This window comes from Rhinolophus sinicus, chromosome 17 (assembly GCF_057876585.1).
Source record: "Rhinolophus sinicus isolate RSI-liver-muscle chromosome 17, RSI-T2T, whole genome shotgun sequence".
NCBI lineage: Eukaryota > Metazoa > Chordata > Mammalia > Chiroptera > Rhinolophidae > Rhinolophus > Rhinolophus sinicus.
In genome coordinates, this window is record NC_142517.1 from 183,048,173 (window position 1) to 183,072,722 (window position 24,550).

The window sequence follows — 24,550 nt, forward strand, 5'->3', positions numbered from 1 at the left end:
AGCAGAGATGTTGTCTGTGCTTTCAGCACTTAGAACAGTGCCTGGCACACAGTAGGTACAGAGCAATATTTGTTTAATAAATGGAGGGAGAGAGGGAAGCAGGCAGGCCAGCATTTACTTATAGTGTCACTTAGGATTATGATTCAATTAGAGAACGATTCAGTGTCAATCACGGAACTAGATACAAATTTAGTAGGAAATGAAAAAATGAGAAAATTAATGAAGCACAGTGAAAGGTTGGCATTCAAGCTCAACCTGAAAGATGGAAACGGTTTAGTCAAGTTAGACAAAGAAAAAGCATTGTGCTAGGCACTAGGGATACAATCTTTAAAAAAAAAAAAAAGGCGTGGACTCTGCCCTCATGAAGCCTACAGCCTGATGGTGAAGACAGACGTCAAACAAATAATCACACAAATAAACGGTAAATTTGCAACTGGGCCAAGAGCTGCAAAGGAGAGATAGATGATGTTGGAAGAGCAGATAACAGGGTGCTCCAACTTTAATGGGGGGTCAGGGAAGGCTTCTCCTACCTAAGATCAGAAGGTAAGGGGCAATGACCAGGTAAAGAGTGTAGACGCAGCATGTACCAAGTGCCAGAGACCGAAAATAGTGCTGTGGCTGCAGAGTGAGGGGAGAAGGCAGGTGAGGGACCACACAGCACCTGGTGAGGGAGCGTCGTCTTTGTCCCAAGAGCAATAAATGGTCCTGGTTGTTTTAGCAACTTTTCAAGGATTCTAAATTCTTTTTACTCTCTGTTCCCTACGTTTCTGTATTTATAAGATGGTCTACAACAAGTATGTGTTATTTCAGTAATCAGAAAAACAAGGGAACATTTATGAAAGAGAAAAGTGTAGTCTTCTTTCCCTAATTGCCTTATTCTTTTCCAGGCTTGCAGAATATTAATGAAGGTATTTAATTTTCAGGGATGACCCTAATGCCGGCCCAGGCGCAGGACATCCTAGGAGATAACACCCCAAAGTCTCTGAAGAGAAGACGCGTCAATCATCTGAGAGCTGGACAACAGGTCAGGAATCTGGTGTATATTCTCTTCACGACCATCTGAATGTGGCGACCTCAGTGAGGAAAGTTTGTATCATCTAATATTCCTACTGTTTCCTGCTATATCCTTCTGTGTTTTTCACATGACTGAGTCAGATAAAATGCCTAATTTAGGATCATTCTGGTATAAGCCACTTACATGACCAGGTTTTAAGGGGGGTGGCGGGACTGCCTTCCTGGTCCTCCCACCCATGACCCGAATCTTGTCTGCAATTTTCTGTTGAGGATCTATCTGGTCCAGAATGGTCTATATTTCACGACTTCCAAAAGTGTTCTTTAACTTGTTACCTAATAAATACAACTAACGGATTCTTTAAGAATAATTGACCTGGTAACAAATACAAATAAGAAAAACACAATTTACTCTACCTTTGAGGGGTATTCTTTATTATAACCACTATGATATATAACAAATAGCTATATAATATGTACTTAAATAAACATATACATAACTATAAATAACATAGTAGAGTTATTCTGGTTAACCCTCAATCTCTTTGTATAAAAGAATTGTTGGGTTGTCTGTGTCCCAGTCTAAATCCTCTGTTTTGAACACTGTGGCTTTGCGTTCCTGCTGGTCTCTTCTGGATCCTGTGCTGTTCACGTTCTAGGCTTCCTGCACTAGAATGGTTGCATTTCTTATGACGGCCTTTAACCAGAGAGGATAACCTCCATCATCCTGTCTGCAATCCATGCTCACGGTGAACTCTTCAAAGATGGAATCCTCAGCAATGGCCTCCTTGGGAGGCAGCTTCCCCAGACCGAAGGTTGTGACAGTGTGTTGTCCACAGTCCATCTCTCTTCCACCCCCTCCCACCTCTCTCCGTGCTTATCAGCTCTGTTCTACTAGTATCTGTACTGCAAGGGTTTTCATAGTGCCCGGCTGGGAAGATAAACATTTATCCTGTTGCAGATGTCACTGTTTCAGGAACGCTGCCTGGTCCTCTCTTTCAAACACGCTCTACCTCAGCAACTGCCTCACCCCACAACTCACTCTTTGCCTCTTGTCCCCCCTTCTCTACCTTCCTCCATATCGTAGTCAGTTTGGGCTGTTGTAACAAAATGCCACAGACTGGTAGTTTATTTTTCGTAGTTCTGGAGGCTGGAAATCCAAGATCATGACACCAGCTAGGTTACATTCTGGTGAAAACTTTCTTCCTGGTTCCAAGCTGGTGCCTTCTTCCTGTGTCTTCACATGGTAGAATGGATGGGGAACTCACTGGAGACTCTTTTATAAGGCACTAATCCCATTCATGAAGGCTCTGCCCTCATGACCAAAGCACTTCCCAAAGGTCCCTCCTCCTAACCCCCTTATCTTTGTGCGTTAGGATTTCAACATATGAATTTGGGGAGTACACATTCAGACTATAACACACACACACACACACACACACACACACACACACACACACACACACTACCCATCCTGCTAGTCCCAACCGGCTGCAGGCACCCAAGGTGACGCTGCTTAACCATTTCTTGTCTATCATGCAAGCTACACATCCATAGTTTTCCGAATAACTTCTTCATGCATAAGTGATAATTTGAGTCCTTTTTTAAACTTTTTTAAAAGTTTATACATTGGTATCTTTTATGGGAAAATTTATAACTGAAGTGGAATCCTCAGAAAAGGATTCATGAGGATTGTAAGACATATTTCCTAGTGTCAAGAGCCTAGTGAATGTAAACTATCTAATTTTATCTTGACTTATCAGGTAAATTAATTGAAAAGGGAAGTTTCAAAAGGACCAGCCTGGGGGCAGTGCCCCTATGTGGTGAAACAGAAGACAAGACAGAACACTTCTTGGTTTATAAACTACACAAGAAAAATCAGTCTCTTTTTCACTTGACTTTTGACAAAAAAAAGTGTGTTAGCCAATCTGACCCACGGCCTTATCCATCAAGCTGGCTTCTGAATGTCTTTTACCTCTTACCACGAATCAAACCCACCTTCAAAAGGTAAAGATTTCTTGCCATGGAGACCACAGGCTTTCCAAGAACATCCCTCCAAAGAATTCCCAACGTGTCTTGAGACAGATAGCACTATTGAGATAAATGTCATCTCTCCCAAGATAACTACTTCAAGGGGATTAACAGCTGTTTGCGTGTCCATCTTTCAAAATTTGGGGTTTAAATAATCCCATGACTTTATGGCTGTCTTTCATGTACTGATGTTACTGCTGTCATTTGTATTTCGTTTGTCAACGTCACTGTTCTCATGAGCAATACACCCGTGACTACCATCGAACCTCTAGAGACATTTCAAACTCACTGCATGCTCTCTCCCACAACATGCCCATCTATCATTGACACCACATGTACCCACAGACTCAGATCCTTCTGCCCTACAAATCTCACATTGTAACCTTGGCAGTGTGCATCCCATTAAGTGGAGGGCTTCTGCTCTGTCAGCACAGGAAAAAGTCTAGCTTTTCCAAGGCAGGGTCCCAAGATATTTCTGGATATAACCCGATCATGGGAGAGTCATGATACGTGTGGTTACTTTTCAATTTCATTTTAACTTTAAAATGCTTTTTTATAATAAGAACACTACTGGACTTAATAAGATATAAAGTAGTTTCAGTAGTATATGTTACCTTTAAGTGAAATGCTTTTTAATTCTTAACAGAAGGAACACAACAATTTTTTTTCAACTGGAGCAACAAATACAAACCTTAAGCCAGAACAAGTCCTGGTGTCTGTTTTCATTCCTGTCTCCGGAAATGTACAAGAATATGAAACGTATGATGTTCACTTTCATCTGTTTGATTTTAGTTGCTTTATTTTTATCTTGAATTAAATTCCAATCATAAAAATAGAATTTGCAACAAACATTTTATACATTCCAAGGTGAAAACAATAACAGAGTAAATGTTGATCTGCTTTATTAGAGAACTTCAGGAGAGTGCATGATTTCCTTATCCTTCTTTTCCAAATGCTCTGAAAACCTAGGTTCTTTGGAATCACAAATCATATCATTTAAAGAGACTAATAAGCTTATTGTACAGGTAAGGAGATTGAAATCCAAAGAATTGTGATTATTTCAACACAGTTTCACAGTGAATGGGTGGCAGAACCAGGACCAAAATACGGAAATCGATTAGCATATTCTTATATGCCACCAACAGGGGGCAGCAGAGGCCTTCTGTCCTGCTTCCATGTATTTTATGTTCGTTTTTCAAAGTGGCGTTTTCTCTGATGCTGTTTCTGAAGTTTCAGAATGCAGCAAGAAAACATATGTTATCAGTTCTTGTAACAATGAGTAATCAGGCAGTGGCTGGCTAGGTGGTATCTCTGGGGCCTTCTCTCCAGCCTAGAATACACACATCCAACATGGCAGGAGTCTTGCTGTCGCACCCCTCAGAGCCCAGTGGATGGCAGCACCTCTGTTCCTAGGTTATTACTGAGTCTGGCCACTGTCTCTGCAGGAAGCTGGCATTGAAAGCACTGGGGCTCAAATCTGGATTTTCAGTGAGAATCTTTTCCAGTAGTCAATAAATTAAGTGACTAGAAACTAGTTAAGCAACTGAAGCTAGAAAACTTCCGGAAAGTATTTACATTTCTAAGCAACCACTAGCAGAGTCATATTATTTGCTTGGCTTCCAGGTTGGAAATGAGGTGTGCTTGGGAGGGGAAGATGAAAGATAAAATCAGAGTGTGAGTGCAAAGACCTAGCCTGAACCAGCTCCCTCCCCTGTTTGGGGAAACTGAGGTTTAGGGAGTCTCCCTCTCTAGTCCGAGGCCCTCAGGCTCCTTGCCCAGGCTGTGGCCTCAGGCTCCTTTCCCTGCTGCCGCCCGGTTCCTCCTGTGGTCCTCTCTGCCTGCCCTCTCCTGGTCCACCCTTCCCAGTCCCTCACCTGGGACTCAGACTCCAGTTTCCATCAGTGAAGGGGCATTGTGGGGAGGAGTGCATTCTTATATTCTTATCCTTGTCCTCACCTCCCACTGAAAAGGCAATCCTGTGCCCAACTCAGCATGGTGGAAATGGATTTTATCAGCCTTAACCTCTTCTTATCCAGCAATGCAGATTAGTTTTCAGGGAGCATAATAACACTCATGCCCAGGCCTGCTGGATCAGAAACTCTGTGTGGGGGCCCAGACATTTGTTTTAATAGGCCCGCCATAATAATTGTAACGCAAATTAAGTTTTGAGAACCATCAGGTCAGCTACAGGTTGGAGCCTGTCCCAGGAAAGTCTCTCCACTGCTTATAACAAGGGGAACCACTTATCTCTCCTCTGTCACTTGGCCTAGATGGTGTGGTATTGGGTGAGGAGGAAGAGGAAACTGGGCGACAATGGTGGATGTGGTGCTGGGTCAAAATGTTTCTTGTAACCTATATATGTCTTGGTTGAAAAATACACACCTTGAAAAGCAAACCACAGAAAGAGAATTGTGATACATCATTATGGCTTTTTCCTTGTGTACTTCTGAAACTAGACAAGGTGACGCTCTCCCCAGTTACTGCCAAACAGATAGATTATCCTAGAATTTGAAAGGGTCACAATCATTGGAAAGGAGAATCTTCTACCAGTTATACCCTGTATTTAGCCAAGGTGATGGCATTGTTGGGTACATTAGAAAGGGCTCCTTCCTCCTGGTAGGTGCCCCTCACAGGTCAGGGCCTGGTGGGAGGGGAGTGGAGGCTGGATTTCACCCCATTGCCCAGAAGCCCATGTGCAGGAGCCAGCCTGCACAGCCAGGCAGGATGGGATGACAGGACCTTCTGCAGAGGACAGGGCGAGTGAGTGCCCCTGACATAGCTGAGCAGGGCCCACGTTCCAGGCTGCTTGGATTCGATTAGAGAGGGAGATATGTAAAGACATTAGAAGGGAGGGAACAGGACTCAGGATTGTGTGTGTGGAGGGGGTGGATTCAGGCGGCAGGTGGACCTTAGTCACCATGGTGGGGGTAGGCAGAGAGGAGAAGACTAAAGGATAGGAGAAGGATAGTAAACAATACCCTTTTGCAGGAGGAAGAAGGTAGGGTTCGGGGTGTCAGTGGCAATTGGCAATTGAAAAGGATATGGAAACATATACCCTCAGAATACGTCCCAGGGCACATCTAACCCCGAGACCCTCCCTGGCAGGCAGCGCTCACCAAGAGGACACATTGGAATCTCCAAAAAGGAACATGTATTCCTTGAAGGAGGATTGACTCATTGATGGCATACTCTAAGTTTATACTTTGGGGGATAAAGCCGATTATTTACTTAATTTGAAGTAGAGAGGATAAACATTTGGCACAGGCCTGACTACGAGTGTCAGTCAAAAAGTAAGATATTTCTAAAGTTTTCTCATGTAAAAGCTGGGATGGTATGGATAATGCCTGAAACTGCAGCCAGCCTCACCCATCCTACCGACACAGTGCCCTCGGGCCTGTGCCCTCCAGGTCTTGCCAGTCTCCCTCACTGGTTGGCAAGCTTGGCCAGCTACTGGATTACTGCCTGGGCCTACCTTCCTGCAGAACAGAGCTCCTTCAGGGTCCATAGTTCCTTGCACAAATAGAAATCAACAGTTTATCCAACAGTTAATCCTCGGTTGGCAAAGGTTCTCGGATGCAGATTTATGAGGCACGGGTGCACTGAGCACTTCGAGCCCTGACTGGAGAAAAGTCACTAGTGGGTGAAACTTCAGAGAAGGAAGAGCGAAAAATGTAGATGGCGAGGAGTGAGAGGGAAAGAAAAGAAGGAAAACAGGGAGGCGAGAGGGGAAGGATTGAGCCAGGGAAGGCTCCACAGGAAGGCAGAGCTGCGAGGTGGGTGTAGAAGGGAAGCACTAAGCACCTTGAAACTAAGGGTGGAGTGCTGAGGCTCCGTTCTTACTCATCGCAGGAGCCCCCCTTCAGAAAGAGCCGACCTCCCACCCGCAAGGAGGTTGCTATTAGCCAGCAAGACGTTAAAGGCCCTGAAGAGTCCCCCACTATATGCCTCACCCCCCCATCCCATGCACACCTCCTTGAAAAACAAAACCCTCTCCTCTGTTGGCCTGAAAACACACACACACACACACACACACACACACACACACACACACCCTCAGATGGAGGCAGCCGGAGCACCAGGAAGCCTCTGTTCATGTGCCCCCAAATCCCGGGGTGTTGAGGGCCTGGGTGAAGTATGAAAGCCCTGTCTCCTGCCTCACGGCTGTCCCGTGCTCCTACCACACCCACGAGACTCCGGTGAGGAGCCATGGATTCCTCTGTACAGACTGCTGGGCAAGTGTCATTTGGTAGTGGCACAGATGAAGCCACTTAATGCCAAGGGAGCTCACAGTAGGACAGGACCGGGAGGGAGAAGCCCTTCCGGAACATGAGGGAGCGGAAGTCACCAGAAATGGGTGTGTGGGCCGCGGGGACCTCCGGGTGACCTGTAGGGGGAGACGTGCAGACTCAGTTTGCCTGCCTCTGTGGCCGCTGCGCGGGAACTTGGTGGTTTGCAGTTAAGCCAGCCCTGGCCAGAAGCCAACAGGCCGTTCTGAGCCAGGTTCTCCCGCTGCCCAAACTCGGCTTTGCCAATAATCTGAGCCCGTAAAGGTGTGGCGAGGTCCCCGCGGGAACGCAGAGCTCCTCGTGATGAGCGCAGAATTATGGTTGGGCCTGAAACGTTACTGCTTAGCTCAACCGACATTGTGCGCTCCATCGCGGATACACCAACAGTCAACAGACTGTGGCCCTCCCTACACCACACCCGGATTCTGTGGTGTAAAGACCCCCGGGAGGGGGGTCATCAGGACCTGGGACTGAGACTGGGCAGCCGGGTAGGGTTTCATAGCCTCTCACCTGGGGGCCCACAGGTGCCAACGTCCGCCCCGCCCCCCTGTAGGGGCAGAAACATGCGGTGGTTGTGCACGCGGCGGGCGCCCTTGTCCTGGTGGTGCCGCGGCTCTCAGTGCTGGGGGCCAGGATCTGGACCCCGCCAGTCGGGGCTTCTTAGCTCAAGACCACAATCTCAGGGGCTTGGTGACAGCGACCAGGCCAAGCAGCAGCCACTCCTCAGTACTGCCCCCAGGACATGCCTGTAAAGAGCACACCCAGTGCACTTGAGGACCCTAAAGGACAAGGTGAAAGGGGTGGCGTTTATCCTTGTGCTCTGGAGCAAAGAGAATTTAAGCAGAACATGTTTAAGTTATTCTGGCCTTTTTTCTGCAGTAGATTCAGTGGTTCTTGAAAAACATCTTGGTAGGAAACAGAAACTGAAAACTACTTGGCAGAGGCTGAAGGAATCCATTCTATAAAGAGAAGAGTCTTAAATAGATACCTTGAATGTTTCTTAAACCCAGTCTTAAACCCGAGTGTCGAACTTCTCAAAAACTCAGTAAAATATTATACAATTCATTTGTGTTTTACCAATGCAAGTACAAATGGATGTACAAGTATATTTGGCTTCCAACAAATGGATGTTTCTTCATCTAGTGCCTTCTGGATACAGGTAAGAGAGTTTACCTGAAGCAGGTACCTGGCTTCCCAAGTGTAGGAAAGGTCTAATTCCTCCCTTGAAGCTAAGCAAAGACAAAAACGTGCCAGCATTAATTTGAGGATTTTATCACCAGTGGTCTGTCCTCCCTGGGAATATTGGACAAAGCATTTCACTATTGCAGGGCTGTCCTCATTTTCAGGGTATTGGTTTGCTATGCTTTGGACCTAGGAAACGAGTGAAGAAGAGCTGGAAGGAAAAGCCTGAAATGCCAGAGGAGCTGCCCAGGCTGGTGAGTACAGCTGGTGTGCACTGGTTGAGCTAAGTTGTCACTTAAATTGTTAGAAGTATTTTTGTAGCTCAAGACACTGAATGCGTTATATGGTAGATCTGTATGCTTATCACTTTGCAGAACCAGTATTCAGATTACATTCACCCACTTTCCATAGTGTTGAACTTGAACAGTAAAATTCTTCTTTGTGTGTCTGCTTATACTTTCCTGTGTACGTAACTTCCTGTATATATATCAGAAAACTGCAATTGACAAAACTGCTGACAAAGCTATAAAATGCAGAAAGATGACTGTTTCATCAGCTGGAACTTTGCAAACTTGTTCGCCTGCTTTAAATTTAATGACAACACTTCTAAGGTGACTAACAGTGAAAAAAGCCCTCTTTTAATAATTTTTCTGATTTTTTAATTTTTCAGTTACAGTTGACATTCAATATTACATTAGCTTCAGGTGTACAGCTGTAATGATGAGCAGGGAAAAGAAAAGGGGAGGAGAACACTAGAGAGGGCCTAATATTTATTTATTTAGCTATTTATTTATTTAGCAATATCTAATTTATTTAGCAATATGCAATAGCAAAAGACAAAGGCAATTAATTGAATATGCTAATGATAGGAAGTAAAGATGGTTAAGACCAAACTATTTATATTGATAACAATTTCATGTCGAAGGAATGCACATACATATAAGTTTAAGAGATCCCAACATATGTTTACTATTGATCAAAAATCACCTGGCTAAATACAAAAATAACATCGATAAGGAGTATCCAAAAGCAGTAATAAACTGTATAGAATAGTAACTATTACAGTAGATGACAAAAGCTCACCAAACCATAGGAACAACAACATGGAACAGTCAGGAATCAAAACCTTGCCAGGTCTGCAGCTGAGAGAAACTCAGGCGTCTCCCACTGCTGCTTGCTGGTTCCCAAGAATGCTGCTGCTGTTGCTGCTGTTGTTGTTAGAAGTTAGGGAGTCTTCTGATACTGCAAACTGCAAGCTGCATACAAGTTCCCAAAGATGCTAGAATGATGACAATTCACCAACAAAAGAAGTCTCTACTGTCCATTGAGGCAAGTTCCGATCTCTTACTCTGAAACAATCCAATCCTGAAAGGCAGTCCTGAAACAACAAGTCTTCTGAATAGCAATCTCTTGGAATAGCAATCAATCAATCCTTATGCCACCTAAGGTCTGTCATATATTTTCTCAGATGTACCTTAGAGCTAAGCTCCTTGTTCCTGCCTCCCCCTCTGGAAATGGCCAGTTCCGGGAGGGTCCGGCAGTTGATGATAAAAATATTGCTTAACCGGCTGAAGGGCTAGTTCATCCGAACAAACAACATCTGCTGTTCCTGCTTGGGGCCATTGGCCCAACGTCTTCCAAAACCTGGCAACATGCCTGTCACATTATCCTGATATAACTTAGCTACTTCTTTACTTCATCTGCTGATGTGGGCGAAACAGACAGAAAGCAACATTATCTCGTATATAGAAAAGCAGCCTCATCCCATATCTCCCCTGCTCTGGAGATTGAGACCCAGAAAGCAATATCATCTCGTACCTCCCCTACTCGGGAGAATGAGACTAAAGGGGGAATTTACTCAACCCCTAATCAGAGCACAGAATTCTTTTAACCCTAAGCTAACCATTACCTCACATGCAGTAACAGACAAAAGCGAATAGACAAAAGCTCACATCAACCAATGAAGGCAAATTTTCTTCAACATCTTCTCTATAATTCAGCCTCAAAATTTCTGTTCATTGGTAATCACATGCAGTCTCTTATGTGAGAAAACAAAGAGTCAACAGACAAAATTTAACCCCACCTTACATGCAGTCTCTCATGTGAGGTAGCATAAAAACTAACCAACATGTAATCTCTCATGTGAGGGAACAAAGAAACAGACAAAAGCTAACCATCACCTCACATGCAGTCTCTCACGTGAGGGAGCAAAGAAACAAACAAAAACTAACCATTGTCTCACATGCAGTCTTTCACGTGTGGGAACAAAGAAACAGACAAAAACTAACCACTGTCTCACATGCAGTCTCTCATGTGAGGGAACAAAGAAACAGACAGATAATAGAACCCTAACCATCACCTCATGAGGAAACAATCCTAACCTCAATGGGGGAGAAAAACAACATCACCTCAATGAGGGAGAAAACAGATAAAAAGAAACAATGGAGTTACATCAGGAGACGTGAGGGAGGTGTTTATGGGGTTCATACCTGTGGTTAACGCTGCATCAAGGACACTGGTACGGATACTAGTGTGAGCCCACCCTACTGTAACATTTGCCCAACCATGATTTTGAACACACCAATGACCAAGATCAGAAGGGCCACACTGCCAAGTCTAATTTTTAATAAAATTAAACATAAAGCATTTTTACATAAATTATTAGTTTATCTTTAGCTAAGTAAGTACTGTGTACATTTAGTCTCTGCTTTGGTATGTGAAAGAATTAGGAATCCTTTTAATTTATCCACAAAAATAATGTCTACCAACATGTTTGGAAAGAGAAAATAAGCTTATACAAGTTCAACAAATCATTTTTGAAAGATACATAGATGAAATGTTTAAAAACAGAAACTATTTTCCTGCTAATTAATTATAGTGTTTGTTTTAATTTTTTTATTTACTGTTTGTAAACCTTTCTTCCAAATTTTTGTCTTAGATTCCATGATTGATTTTAAATGCTATGGCCTAATGTTCAGAGTTCAAGAACAAAAGTTGATTTTCTGAATAAGTTAAAGACTTGGCAGGTCATTAGTATAAAAATCTTTATCTAAAGTACATGTAAAATAAGGGCAACTCAAAATCTGTAATTCTTATTTACAGAATTTTCACATTTAACCATGTTTGCCTGAAAAATAAGACCTAGCCGAAAAATCAGCTCTAAGGCGTCTTTTGGAGCAAAAATTAATATGAGCCCTTATATAATATAAGACCATGTCTTATATTATAGTAAAATAAGACTGGGTCTTATTTTAATTTTTGCTCCAAAAGACACCTTAGAGCTGATTGTCCGGCTAGGTATTATTTTCGGGGAAGCATGGTAATACTTTTAAAATATCATGTAATCTCCAATTATGTGTATAAGCAATTATGTTCCTGGAGCTTCAACAAAAATAGAGTGTGTAAGTCAATATAGCATTTATTTTCAATTGTATGCATTACTTCCATGCTGATTTTATAAAGAAAATAAAAGCCTACACCAAAACATTTCTGTTCTTTGGAAAAATGGGAGAACAGAAGGCTTTTATGGTTGTTTGCTTGGTATTTGTAAAGTTTCTTATTTAAGATGCTATGCCTAAAAAATATTTTTGTTTAGCTTTTATCATTAGTCTGTGTTAAATACTGGAGTATAATGAGTGATAATCTATGGTGACTGTAAAAGTAAATACTCATTTATTTTAATGCACAATTCACTTGACTTTCTAAGGCTCTCAGTTATCAAAGATCATTAATCCACTCAATTCACTGGATAAAGCATAGTCACCACCTAAGATGATTTAGTGAGGGCAATTTAAGAGAACCGTAGAGAAAAACCTATCCTATGGAAATATTTGCCACCATAACATCAACACAGTAACATTTAGCCTAATTCTATTCATTGAATACTTTCCCTATGTGTAGGCTCAAAAGGAAGATTGGTAGTATTTCCTACTGAAATAGTTCTACTGTGTTAAGTTGAGAAAAGGCAAATAATTGCAGCCAATGTACTTTAGGTCATGTTCAAAAGGCATAAACACTCAGTAGTTTTAGTATCCAAAGCATACTCAAAAGTTGTCCAGTCTGAGGGTTGCTAGATGGGAGGGGGGGGTGGGGATTAGGGGGAAGGTGAGGGGATTAGAAAGCACAGTTAGTAACCACAAGATTGCCACGGGGTTACGAAAGTCAATTTTGGGAATGTAATCAATAATGTTGTAAAGATTTTGTAGGGTATCCAATGGACACTCGTCTCGTTAAGGAAACCACCCCAGGGATGGTGTAGATGCCGATCACTGCACTGTACACCTGAAGCTGAAGCTGAACAATAATGAATGTCAGCTATAATTTTATATATATACATATATATATATATATATATATATATGCATAGCTATACATAAATATGTATAGATATGTATATATGTGTATATATATATATATATATATATATATATATATATATATATATTTACAAGAAGCAGAGTACAGAATTAGGAATAGAGACAGTGGAAATGTAATAGCTATGTGCGATGCCAGAGGGGTAGTAGATGGGGGAGGGGGCTTCTCACTGTGTGAGGGACATAAATCATAAATGTCTATTACATTGTTTTGTACACCTGAAACTAATGAAAAAAAGTTATTAAAAAAAGAAAGGAAGACAGGAATTGCAGGTTAAAATAGTAACCAAAAACACGCTTTTTTTTTTTTGTATTTTACAAAGTAATAAAAAGAGCTTACAATAAAAAAGAAAAAAGTTTAATTCTCTCCAGATGAGGCATTACAGGATATTTTTAATCAAAAGAACAAACAAACAAGCAAACAAAAAAACACGTACCTAATCATGGCACATATTTAAAGCCTTGAAATATTTACAATGCAATGCCTAAAGTAGACGATGTATAGTTTATTCATTCTACAGCTCAGTAAATTCTGTATACAAAGACTCAAATTGATGCTCTCAAGTGAGTGTGTCAGTGCAAACCAACAACAACAACAACAAAAACAGTTTTTCATCTCCAGAATTTTATTTTCATACTGAAAGATGGTGTTTTCTAGATATGTCTTCAATGACATAAATATAGGTAGGCTATATCTCTTTCCTACAGCCATCAAAGTACCTTCTGCCTTGTGACTGAATCATTTCTGAGCAGGTGACACTCTTCCTGCTGTTCCTAACATGTTAGAGCTACCACATAAAAGGCTACATCTAAGTCCATGTCTGCCAAATGCAATAAAACACCTCAGTTGAATTTTCCACAGCTCTGAACAAATCCCACGACTGTTTTGATGTCTCATAGAAAGTGCTGGCTACATCAGTGAGTTTGTAATCCTGGGAAACCACGAGGACCTGGTAGTAGGCGTGTTTTGAAGTGTGACATGCCAAGAGCCTTTCTTCATCAGAGACTGAGAAACTGTTTTACTAACTTCTACATTTTATTCATTTGCCTCTTTAAATCATGTTGCCTCTGCAACTTTCCTTTCTCCAGTGATTCTACAGCCATTATCTTTTGAGCTTTTTATTCCTCTCTCACTTAGTACAATAGTCACTAGGATCAGTTCATGAGTACTCAATAAATATTTGTTGAATGAATAGAAAAAAACAAGTTGTCCAGTCTGGAGTATTCTAACATAAATGTTCAAACACTGAAAAACACATAATATCAAATTTATTTTTGTCCAATTTTTATATACGCAAACAAACTGATTTTGCAGATAGCACCACCATAAACCCACTCAACACAGTAAATCCTGTCTAAATTCCCACTCATTCCTTCACACTTTTTCCTTTGGGGTGCTCTCCTTCTGCAGCTGTCATCTTCCACACTGAAGCACCTCGTATGAGGATGATGTGAAGGGTGAAAAGGGAGGCTGACTACAGGAAGCAGGAGTTTGAAATTAGGGAGGTAATTTACATTCTCTGCAGGTCTTGAGAAATTTCTGTTGGAACTCTGGCAACGAAAATAACAACAACAAAAGTAACCAATGTTTGCATGCCACTTTTCCAGCCCTGCAAGTTTGACTCTGGGTACTTAACAAAATCTTGCTTTGTAATTTTTACTGAATCATTATATGCAGCTGCCAATTTCTTGAGGGTGGGAGCTATGTCTTGAATTTCATAAACACTATATATATATATATATATATATGTAATTTCTTTTTTGATATATATATATATATATCATATATATATTATATATATACGCCTCAGAAATAAACATTCTTAAACTTACTGCCAAGCGGTTAAGAGCTTCAAGTACGAGATTTGCTGCATTTGATGATAGGAGAGCTTTCAAGCCTTCAGGAGATGAATGACATAATCAGAGGACTGCAGGAAAACGTGTGGTGAATGGGCAGAAGGAAGGGGGTGGAACAGAGTGGAGGGACTGGGGAGAGAAGACTCTAGGAATCCCCCTTTGGAAGGATTAATACTGGGCCATGGCCCTTCACATCCTGCACATAGAAATCTTTATTCTTTTTAATGGCTAAAAATTTTTTCCATGGTATCTCTATCATATAGATATATAGTTAGTACCTCTATGTCAATTATTTTTTACATTTCTCTTATTACAAATGTTTGGTAACATAAGCAATGCAAACTTATAGGAATAAAGTTGAACATACTGGTTATATCCTAGTTCTTATTCCTAATTTTGTTTGAATTTTCTCATTTTTTTTCCTTAAACAGACTTGTTAGATATTTATTAGATTTTCCAAAAAGTTTTGGTTTTCTTTATCAATTCTACTCTTCCCATTTTCGAAATATTTTTTCTGCTTGTATCTTTGTTATACACTTATTCCTAGTTTCTCTTGATTTGTTTTCTACTTTTTTAAGTTGAACATTCAGGGTTTTTTAAATTTTCAATCATTCTAGGTTAAACATAAAAACATTTGAAGTTATGAAATGTCCCCCTGAACATAGTTTTAGTTGCGTCTCATAGATTTTTATATATAACCTTTTCGTTGTCATTTTTGTGGCTTTATTTCTGTGTTTATTCTTTCTTTGAACCGAAATATTTCTAATTTTATTTTAAAATTGATCCATGGTTAGATGTCTTTTCGTCATTAATTGCCAATTTGATCACAAGTGATTGCTTAAAGGGAATATGAGTAGAAAATAAAATAAGGAATAAACTGGAGTGGAAGGACATAAGCATGAGATATAGCATTAAAGAGTAAAAAAACATAATAAAGACCAGGCACAAATAAGAGGAGAAAGTAAAAGAGCCCAAGTGGCTGGACAGAGCAGAGGACTTGCTTGTCAGTTATGGGCATGACAGTAGACTTGGATTGTTGAATAGGGTACATGATGTGAGATAGTGTTAGAGATCAGAAGGTCATGAGGAGAGAGTATCAGAAGAAATGTCCAGGAAAAACAGTCCTCAGAGAAAATCCAACTGCTCCTGGGTTGTGATGGGGTTTTGAAGCCCAGCAAGGAATGTCTTACTTGATCTGCTCTTGATCTGCCCTGATAGTGTAAATGTTAAGACTTAAGACTAAATGATCTTTATCCCACATCTTTCTTTGGCTGTATTAATTAGTAGAGTATGACCTTGGGTAAGTTACTTAAACTCTACGGCCTCAGTTTTTCTGATCTCCAAATGGGGATGGTAATAGTCCCTGCCTCATTCGTTTTGTTTGAGGATTAAATGAGCTAATGTTTAGAACAGTACCTGCACATAGAAAGCACTCAGTAAAAATAAACTCTTATTATTGTTATTCCAGAATGCAGGTACCCTGCCCACTGCACAGTCATGGAGACAATGCCGGTCTTGCAGAGAGAATGAAGCTACCAAAGAGAACACAGATACAGAACACAGATGCTCAAGTTAAGCCAAGCCACAGCATCCCCCTGTCCTTTTCATTAAAAAATTAAACAGCCATCCAGGAAGATGCCAAGCAAATTGGAGGGAGGCCAAGACTTCAGTAGAAATCAACTGATAGAGATTTTGTGCTAAAAGGCTTTTCTTTTGTTTCTCTATCAACTGATAGAGATTTTGTACTAAAAGGCACAGAACAAGTTAAAAACTGTCTGTGAAAACTGAGGGTTACCAGATAGGCGGGGTGTGGGGATAAGGGGAAAGGTAAGGGGATTAGAAAACAGTCGGTAACCACAAGATGGCCACGGGGTTTTGAAAATTAATTTGAGGAATCTAATCAATAATGTTGTAAAGATTTTGTAGGGTATCCAATGGACACTTGTCCCATTTGGGAGACCACCTCAGGAATGATGTAGATGCCTGATCACTGCACTGTACACCTGAAGCTGAAGCTGAACAATAATGAATGTTAACTACAATTTTATATATATACATATATATATATATGGTTGCAATATACATATATATATATGGTTACAAGAAGCGGAGTACAGCATTAGGAACAGAGACAGTGGAAATGGAATGGCTCTGTGCGATGTCAGAGGGATAGAGGATTGGGGTAGGGGGTTCACACAGTGTGAAGGATATAAATGATAAACGTCTATAAAAAATAAATGAAAAATAAAAATTAAAAAAACAAACAAAAAAAACTGTCTGTGATGAACACTTAGTGCCCTGAAATAGCGGGACTCATAGTGGGACAAGAAAAACAGATCACCCAGTAGGGGGTCTAAAAAGAACGTAGATTATTCTCTCAGCCACACTGTGTAGGCTTATTATCAATTCTTTAGAGAGAAAGAACAAGAAACCCATAGCAGACTCACTCTAAAATCTTTGCTGTAAACATCTCATTATAGTATGACTTCAGTCATTCTTCTAAAAAAAAAAAAAAAAAAAAAAAAAAAACATCGTTTTGTCTTTATAAAGTCTTAAGTGAAGTAGGCTTTGTGCTAGACGTTGGAGACACATAGTGAACAAGACAGAGCAGCCCCCGTGGAATTCACTATCTAATAGAAGAGACAGACGTTAAACAAGTAATCACACACGTCATTGTAAGCTTTGATGGTGCTCAGAATAGGAAGTAGTCAGTGAAGATAATATCAGGGGCTTTTAGATTTGGGGGTCAGAGACAACTTTTAGAGAGTGATCGTAATGTCATTCCCTGAAAAATAATGAAGCATTAATTACCCAGTGAAAGAACTGCAGTAGTTCACGCCAGGGAAATCCACTGAAAGGCTCTGGAGTGGGAAATGTGGGTGTGGTCTAGGAAGAGGGAGAAGACCTGTGCTGTGAGCATCAGCATTAGGATGAAGAGACTGTGGGGGGTGAGGCCACTCCCTCAGACTGTGTGGCTGCATTAGCATCTAGTTTTCTCTCAAAATAGGTCAAGTCACTACAGGGTTTTAGGCATACACAACTGACATGTTCAGATTTGTGTTTTTAATCCATCATTCCAATTGCAGTGTTGAAAATGAGTTTGAGGGCCCACAATAGAAAAGAGAAGTCCATGTGCGAAGCTTGCAACCTGGCCATGAGAGTCAAGGTTATGGTGAGCACAACCAAATATGAAGACTCCTTTGCTGTAGCAGGTCCTTAAGACCTCCTGTCTTCCTGGGTGCTCCATGCTACAGAGTGGCATCCACCATAGGAGAAATAACTGAGGTTCCTCAAGCAGTAAAACTTGTATTTGCATTAAATTTAGTTGAATCAAAGCCAGGGAAAGAACTGCAGTAGTTCACGCCAGGGAATTCCACTGGAAGTGTCGAAAATAACTTTAGCCATATGGAAGGCTGTGAAAAAATGGATTTGACACACTGAAATAAGTAGCTGGAATGTGAGACTGACTGAGACTGTGAAATGATTAGTTTCGCTGATGTGCGAGGGTTTGAAGAGGCCACCGGAATCAGGACAGTTGAGCAAGAGAGGAATTAAACAGATGAAAATCAAATTATCATGCTGAATTTATTAAAAGCAAAGTTGAAACATTTGGCGTCGGTCTGTTGACAAGCATTGCCGCAAATGTTTCACCCCTGAGTTCAACTTGCCCCAATAGTAGTGGGCCCTGCAACTGGGGATGCAGTGCAGGGTTGGGCCTGTTTGGGGGGGCTTTTGCCATTATGGGTTCCTTCATAAACATTAAAAATTATATTTTCCAGCTGTATTGATACAAAAACAAATACAATCAAGGCTGGTTTATATTCCTTTTATTATTATTGTGATTTTTTAAAAAAGGAAAACATTTTCATGAACCCCTGAATCCAGGAAGGCAGGCGGGTGAGTCCTGAGATAGAGGAGACCTGAGCTGAAAGTAAGAAGCAATATTACTCTCATAGAATCCTCCCCAGAGAACATGACTGGCTGTCCCTCCAACAAAGTACACTAGGATCCAAATAAACGTTTTGGTCCTGGGTGGACAGAATTGTGTACCAATAGATTCCTGTTCCCACGGGTCCGTGTACCAAGCAGCACTAAAAAATAGTCTGATAACCAAAAATAATGCTAATATGTTGCCAATATTTGTGTATTTGAAGAATGTTAACTGAGATTAATAACTCATCATAACACTTTTAGGAAGCCTGTTTCCTCCTAATTCTCCAAAGCCCTGCAAATGCTCTTTCTCCAAAACCCACCAAATTCTGACCCTAGTCTGGCTTGTCTGTCTTCCAGCTCTGTCTTCCTTTTGTTTCCTCCCCACCATCAGAGACCAGTGGGGAGGAATGAAGGCCTTAAGGAGGCGAAGCGAGGAGGAAGGAGGGCTAGGGACACACCTATTTTGTCAGTCTTTGCCTTGTCCTAATTGCAAAAGACAAAAGCCCTTAAAAATAACTAATTTTGTTACAATGACAATATGGAATGCACTAATAGAACTGCCCTCTGTGGAGACCAGTTGTCTACGTGGAAGCAGGAGAGGCAGTGAGCACAGGGGTAGGTAGGAGCGAGAGTTCACTGTTTCTCAGGTCCGATACACTCATGGAGAATTGCTTCAAAAAGAGCCCATTCTTGACTAAAGAAGAAAAGGGCAATGTTATCTTGCCGTCATATGGAAGTTTGCTTGAGCTCCTGGGGTAGGTAGCAACTGTATGGCCGAAGAATGCTAAGGGATTCTTAGCCAGCCTCTCGGTAGCAGAAACAAGGGCTCCATATTATAGATGAACCAGAACGCAGAAACACCAAAATCAAGTACAGATTGTAAATTATAGACAAAAGCTTGTGGAAATGTTTGAGGAAAACTGTATGCTTTAGACAATTCTGTCCCAAGGAGCCTTATTTCTGCCTGGGTGTTTCATTTGCTACATATGGACATGTGGTAAGTGTGTGTTTCAACATCTGGTGCTTTTAGACTTGAGAGGGTAGTCCCTTGTTGAGGTCTCTAGGCCTGCGAGGCAGCCAAGCTCCCAACATGGCCTGCATTTTCCGGGTGGTTGAGACTTCCCACTGTGACAAGGAAAAATCTGTAGTTTCACATCTTTGAACAAACAAGTTCCAAGCCTACTGACAAAGCAGAAGCTCAAGATATACCTAAAACTCCAGGGTGTAATTTCTGATTTTCACATATTAGGAGGGAACACATCACTGTATTACCACACACTTAAAGAGCCTTAGGGTTTTGAAAGGATCTTTGTGCTGTTACGTCTTCAAGGACAGTCACTGTTCTGTATATACACATTTCTACTCACCAGGGAGACACTGCAACTTCATCTGCTTGAAAAAGGACATCAAAATAGTCTAGACCTGGAATTGTCAACACATTTCAGGAGAACTGTGCTGGGTCTTCCTACCAAGCACATCCCAGCAATGGTAAAACTAAGCCAACTCAGCCCGTGGCTACAAGACACCCAGAGTCAGGTCTTGGAATTTTTGAAAACTTGAGGGATAAAAGCTAGCGGATGAATTGCCCTGACAAATTTAACCTGTAATAGTTTCTATTTCACATGCAGCAAAAACTTTATTACTCTTGTTATGGTAGACCTCTCAACATGCCCAGGAAAACAGAATTATTTTCTGTCTCACCAGGTGGTTAAGGAAACAAGCATGTGAGATTATAAACAAGAATTCCATAGGACACAAACAAAACATGTAACTATCTTTCTGTGGTGCCTCAGATCCTTCGTTTGTAAAATGGAGATTATATTCCCACCTCTAAGGTTGTCATGAAGATTAAAATGAACTAATTCAGGGTAGCATTTCACTTGGCATTTTCTTGGATACTGAATAAAGAGGTTAGCTATTACACTAATGTAAACACACACACACACACACACAAACACAAGGTGTGACAAGTTGACGAATTCATCCTAAAAATAGTGCTACACACCTCATTGCTGAATATCACTACGGTCACCTTCAAAGTACTCCCCTGGGGAAGCTATGTGCCTACACCAGTGCCCAGTCCACCCTTCAAAGCAACTTTGGAACTCTTTTCCTGGAATGGCCATCAGAGCTGTTGTCGTATTACCCTTGATGTCCTGACTGTCATCGAAATGTCTTCCTTTCAATATTTCCTTCATCTTCAGGTAAAGGAAGAAGTCATTGAGGGCCAGATCAGGTGAGTAGGGAGGGTGTTCCAATAGAGTTGTTTGTTTACTGGCTAAAAACTCCCTCACAGACAGTGCCCTGTGAGCTGGTGCATTGTGGTGATGCAAGAGCCATGAACTGTTGGCGAAAAGTTCAGTTTGTGTAACATTTTCAAGCAGCCTTTTCAAATAGTAAACTTGGTTAACTGTTTGTCCAGTTGGTACAAATTCATAATGAATAATCCCTCTGATGTTAAAAACTGTTAGCAACATCGTTGCAACAAGTTCGTGAATTTAATGGTCCGACAACACGCACGTGCATGCATGCGTGTGTGTGTGTGTGTGTGTGTGTGTACAGAGGGTGCCAAAAAAAAGTATACACATTTTAAGAAAGGAAAAAACTATTAAAGTTGTAATACTCAATATATACCGATAACAAAAAATGAATACACGTTTGACTTCTGCAATTACAAGAGGTGCTCAAAGTGGTTACACTATGGTTATATCAGTGTCCACACACTTCTGATTACTGCGAACTGCTGCTTGAGCAACGTTGATCAAAGTGTCCATTTGTATACATTTCTTGGCACCACTTTTATATATTATGTACTTGCTTGATTAAATATATATGTGTATTTAAATTCTATCTCAAGCCCCATTCCACTGGCAGCAGAAACTCAATAAGAGGACAAAGTTCCTATAGCAGATTAAGGACAGTTTGGCATGTCTGTCCAGTGTCACCTGTCTTTGTTCCTGATGTCTCTGCCAAGAGTTTCGAGGCCTGTTTCAAAGCTCAGTCTGAGCCTTCATTAGATTCTTCTTGCAGTCCTATTCCTAACATAAGAATGCCACGCTGAAGGCCAGGAGTGTTTAAATGCCCTCACTGATACCTGAAAAGTGGGGAAAGGAATGGCAAGCGGGAAGCACATCAGATAATGTTTCAAAATATCCTGCCACAGTAGAAGTGTGAGATTTTCCGCCATACATTACAATCCCCACAGGGTTTTTGCTTATATCATCCCTGAGCTGATGACTCTTAGGTTTGCACCCCAGTCTAGGTTCCTCCCCTGACCTCCGGATTCCTATGTCCAACTGACACGTGCACTTGAAGTCAAGCAGGCAACTCAAATTGAACAGACCCAAGAGAGGATCTTGGTTCCCTTGGCTCCATCCCTAATGTCATGTCCCCACTCTTCTTATCTCCAAAAATGGCTCCACCGTTCACCCAATTTCTCAACCCAGAAACCCAGGCCTCATCCTTGAGTCCTCTTTCCCTTACCCTGACCCTCATCTAACCTATTAACTGAGCCAGTGGGTTCTACCTCCGAAATTCATACTAAATCTTTCCCCTTCTCGCCATCCAACATTTTTATTCATTACTCCCTGGCTTTAAACACATTCCCCTGGGAAAGAAAACAATCTTGGACTTCAAAGGGGAATGGCAAAGACTCTGATCTGGCTCACTCATGGGAAAGAAAACAGGGTGTTGCCAAGAGCTGTTTGAAATGCTCATAGATGGGGTGAGCAGAGAGCCCTGGCTGGTGCTCCTGTCTGGCAGTGTGGCTATAAATCATCCTGTATCAGCCTGCTGCTGCAGCTTGGGCTTCCCCAAGACTGATTGACATCCAGGCTTTGGCCCTCACATATCGGCTGTTTAGGAGAAAAAAACTTCTATTGTGGAAGCATTTTTTTTCTGCCATAATGACTTCTCTTCCTAATTCTGATGAGCTGATTTTTTTTGTGAATGGAAGAAAGGTAAGTGTGTGAATAATTATATGAACTTTTGGATACCAGGAACAAGCTAATTTTTACACTATCATGCCATTTCTTATTTCTTTAACCTCTCAATTCTGACTTTTTCAAGGCATACACACTAGGGGTACCAAATAATGTACACACATGCCTTGTATTCATCTTTTGTTATCAGTATATATTGAATATTAAAATTTTAATACAGTTTTTTTCCTTTCTTAAAATATGTATACATTTTTGCCACCCTCTGTATATAGTGGTATGAACTTGAACATGTGTTGTTAGTTCAAGATTTACTGCAAAATTATTAAAGCATGGGGGCCTTTGATTGCTCTTCACTTTTCTTTTGGAATCAGTAAGGAACTCTCATTGTTATTTGTTAGATTACAATGGGAGTGAATTCTGACACAGGTATGAAAGACTATGTCTTTCCCCTCTTTATTTGGCTATTAGCCATACTCAAGTTCGCCAATGCTATTTTAATAGGAGGCATGTATGACATTGAGGATGCAAATAGGAAAGAATGATTTTGTTTTGCCTTAATAAATCCCCTCAGGCTGATCAATTGACCTAGAGGCTGAAGCACCTCTGCTCAATGGAATAAGTAACCTATTTTTTCCACTGCAGAAGAAATGTGGCAACGCTAATGCTCAGTTGTTCTCCACCCTGGACTTTAATGAGCAAGATGAGTAAACGAAAACTTTGAGGTGCTTTGAGGAAAAATCTAGTAAAATATTAAACTAGGAAATTATTTGGGGAAGAAATTTTGTGTTAGTGATTTTTCTTCTCAAGCCTCAGTTATACTGGATTATGGGTGCTCTTCCCTAAACGAGGAAACACAACTTCAATCAAGGAAAAATTTCTTGGCAATTTTGCCTGTCAAAGAGCAGGGAAACATCATTGTTAGGAAACCTTCTGAACTGAAAAACAAAAAGTGGAAACAAAAGAAGAAAAAGTCTGGTTTTAGTGGTAATGTTTACCCATAGGTGAGGATCTTGAGTGACCAGAAGCCAACTAGAATAGCAGAAAAATAATTGCTGAGTGACAATTTGTAATAATTCAAAAGTGAAGAACTTTTCTGAGTGCAAGGAAAGTGAGTTTTGCTACCTTACCTTTGTTGGTGAATAAAACCACTTATCACATTAGAATATTCCCTCTCCAGGTCTCTAATCTTGAATTCACATCTGGTATTTTGATGTTTTTACTACTTTTCTCTGTTTTACAAATTTCTAAGACAAGTTACAGATGGCAAAAAAAAAAGAAAAGAAAAGAAAAGAAATCTGGGGGTGTGGAAGAAATATATACACCTCTTCAAGGAAATTGGTTTTGTTGTTATTTTTGTGGTTGTATTTCCTTCCTTTAGACCCAGTGGCACAAAATTGAGCAAAGCACACTCCTTCAATGACGCATCATTCTCAGTCTAGATAAGGCTCTTCTTTTGCTTTTCATTATTTTATTGTTTTTCTTTGATTTCCTGTCTTCTCTTTATTTCCTTCTCCCCATGTGAATAGACTCTGGTGAATTTTAAATATATATTCTTCCCTTACACTTTCCATATAGTTATTTAGAAATATACCTGTATCCTTGAAATTTATACAGTTGATCTTTGAATAACACAGGTTTGAACTGCACAGGTCCACATATAGGCAGGGTTTTTTCAATAAATCCTGTAAATGTATATTTTATATACTTTTCTCTTTGTTTTTGAAGTTTTCTTTTTCTTTATTAAAGTTTATTGGGGGTGACAATGGTTAGTAAAATTACATAGGTTTCAAGTGTGCGATTCTGTAATACATCATCTATATATCACATTGTGTGTTCACTACCCAGAGTCAGTTCTCCTTCTATCATCATATATTTGATCCTGTTTACCCTCATCTACTAACCCCCTCCTTCCTTACCCTCTGGAAACCACTAAACT

The 24,550-nt window shown here is 40.8% G+C and overlaps 1 long non-coding RNA gene across 2 annotated transcripts; it reads left to right on the plus strand.

Moving 5' to 3' along the window:
- The first annotated feature begins 452 nt into the window (after window positions 1–452).
- Window positions 453–16,529, plus strand: LOC148754891 (uncharacterized). Of its 2 annotated transcripts, none has more exons than XR_016019631.1 (4): window positions 453–561; window positions 924–1,024; window positions 8,675–8,764; window positions 16,209–16,529. It is a non-coding gene; the product is annotated as an uncharacterized LOC148754891 (long non-coding RNA). The 2 variants fall into 2 exon arrangements; XR_016019630.1 differs by having other exon boundaries at window positions 467–543.
- Window positions 16,530–24,550: the final 8,021 nt, after the last annotated feature.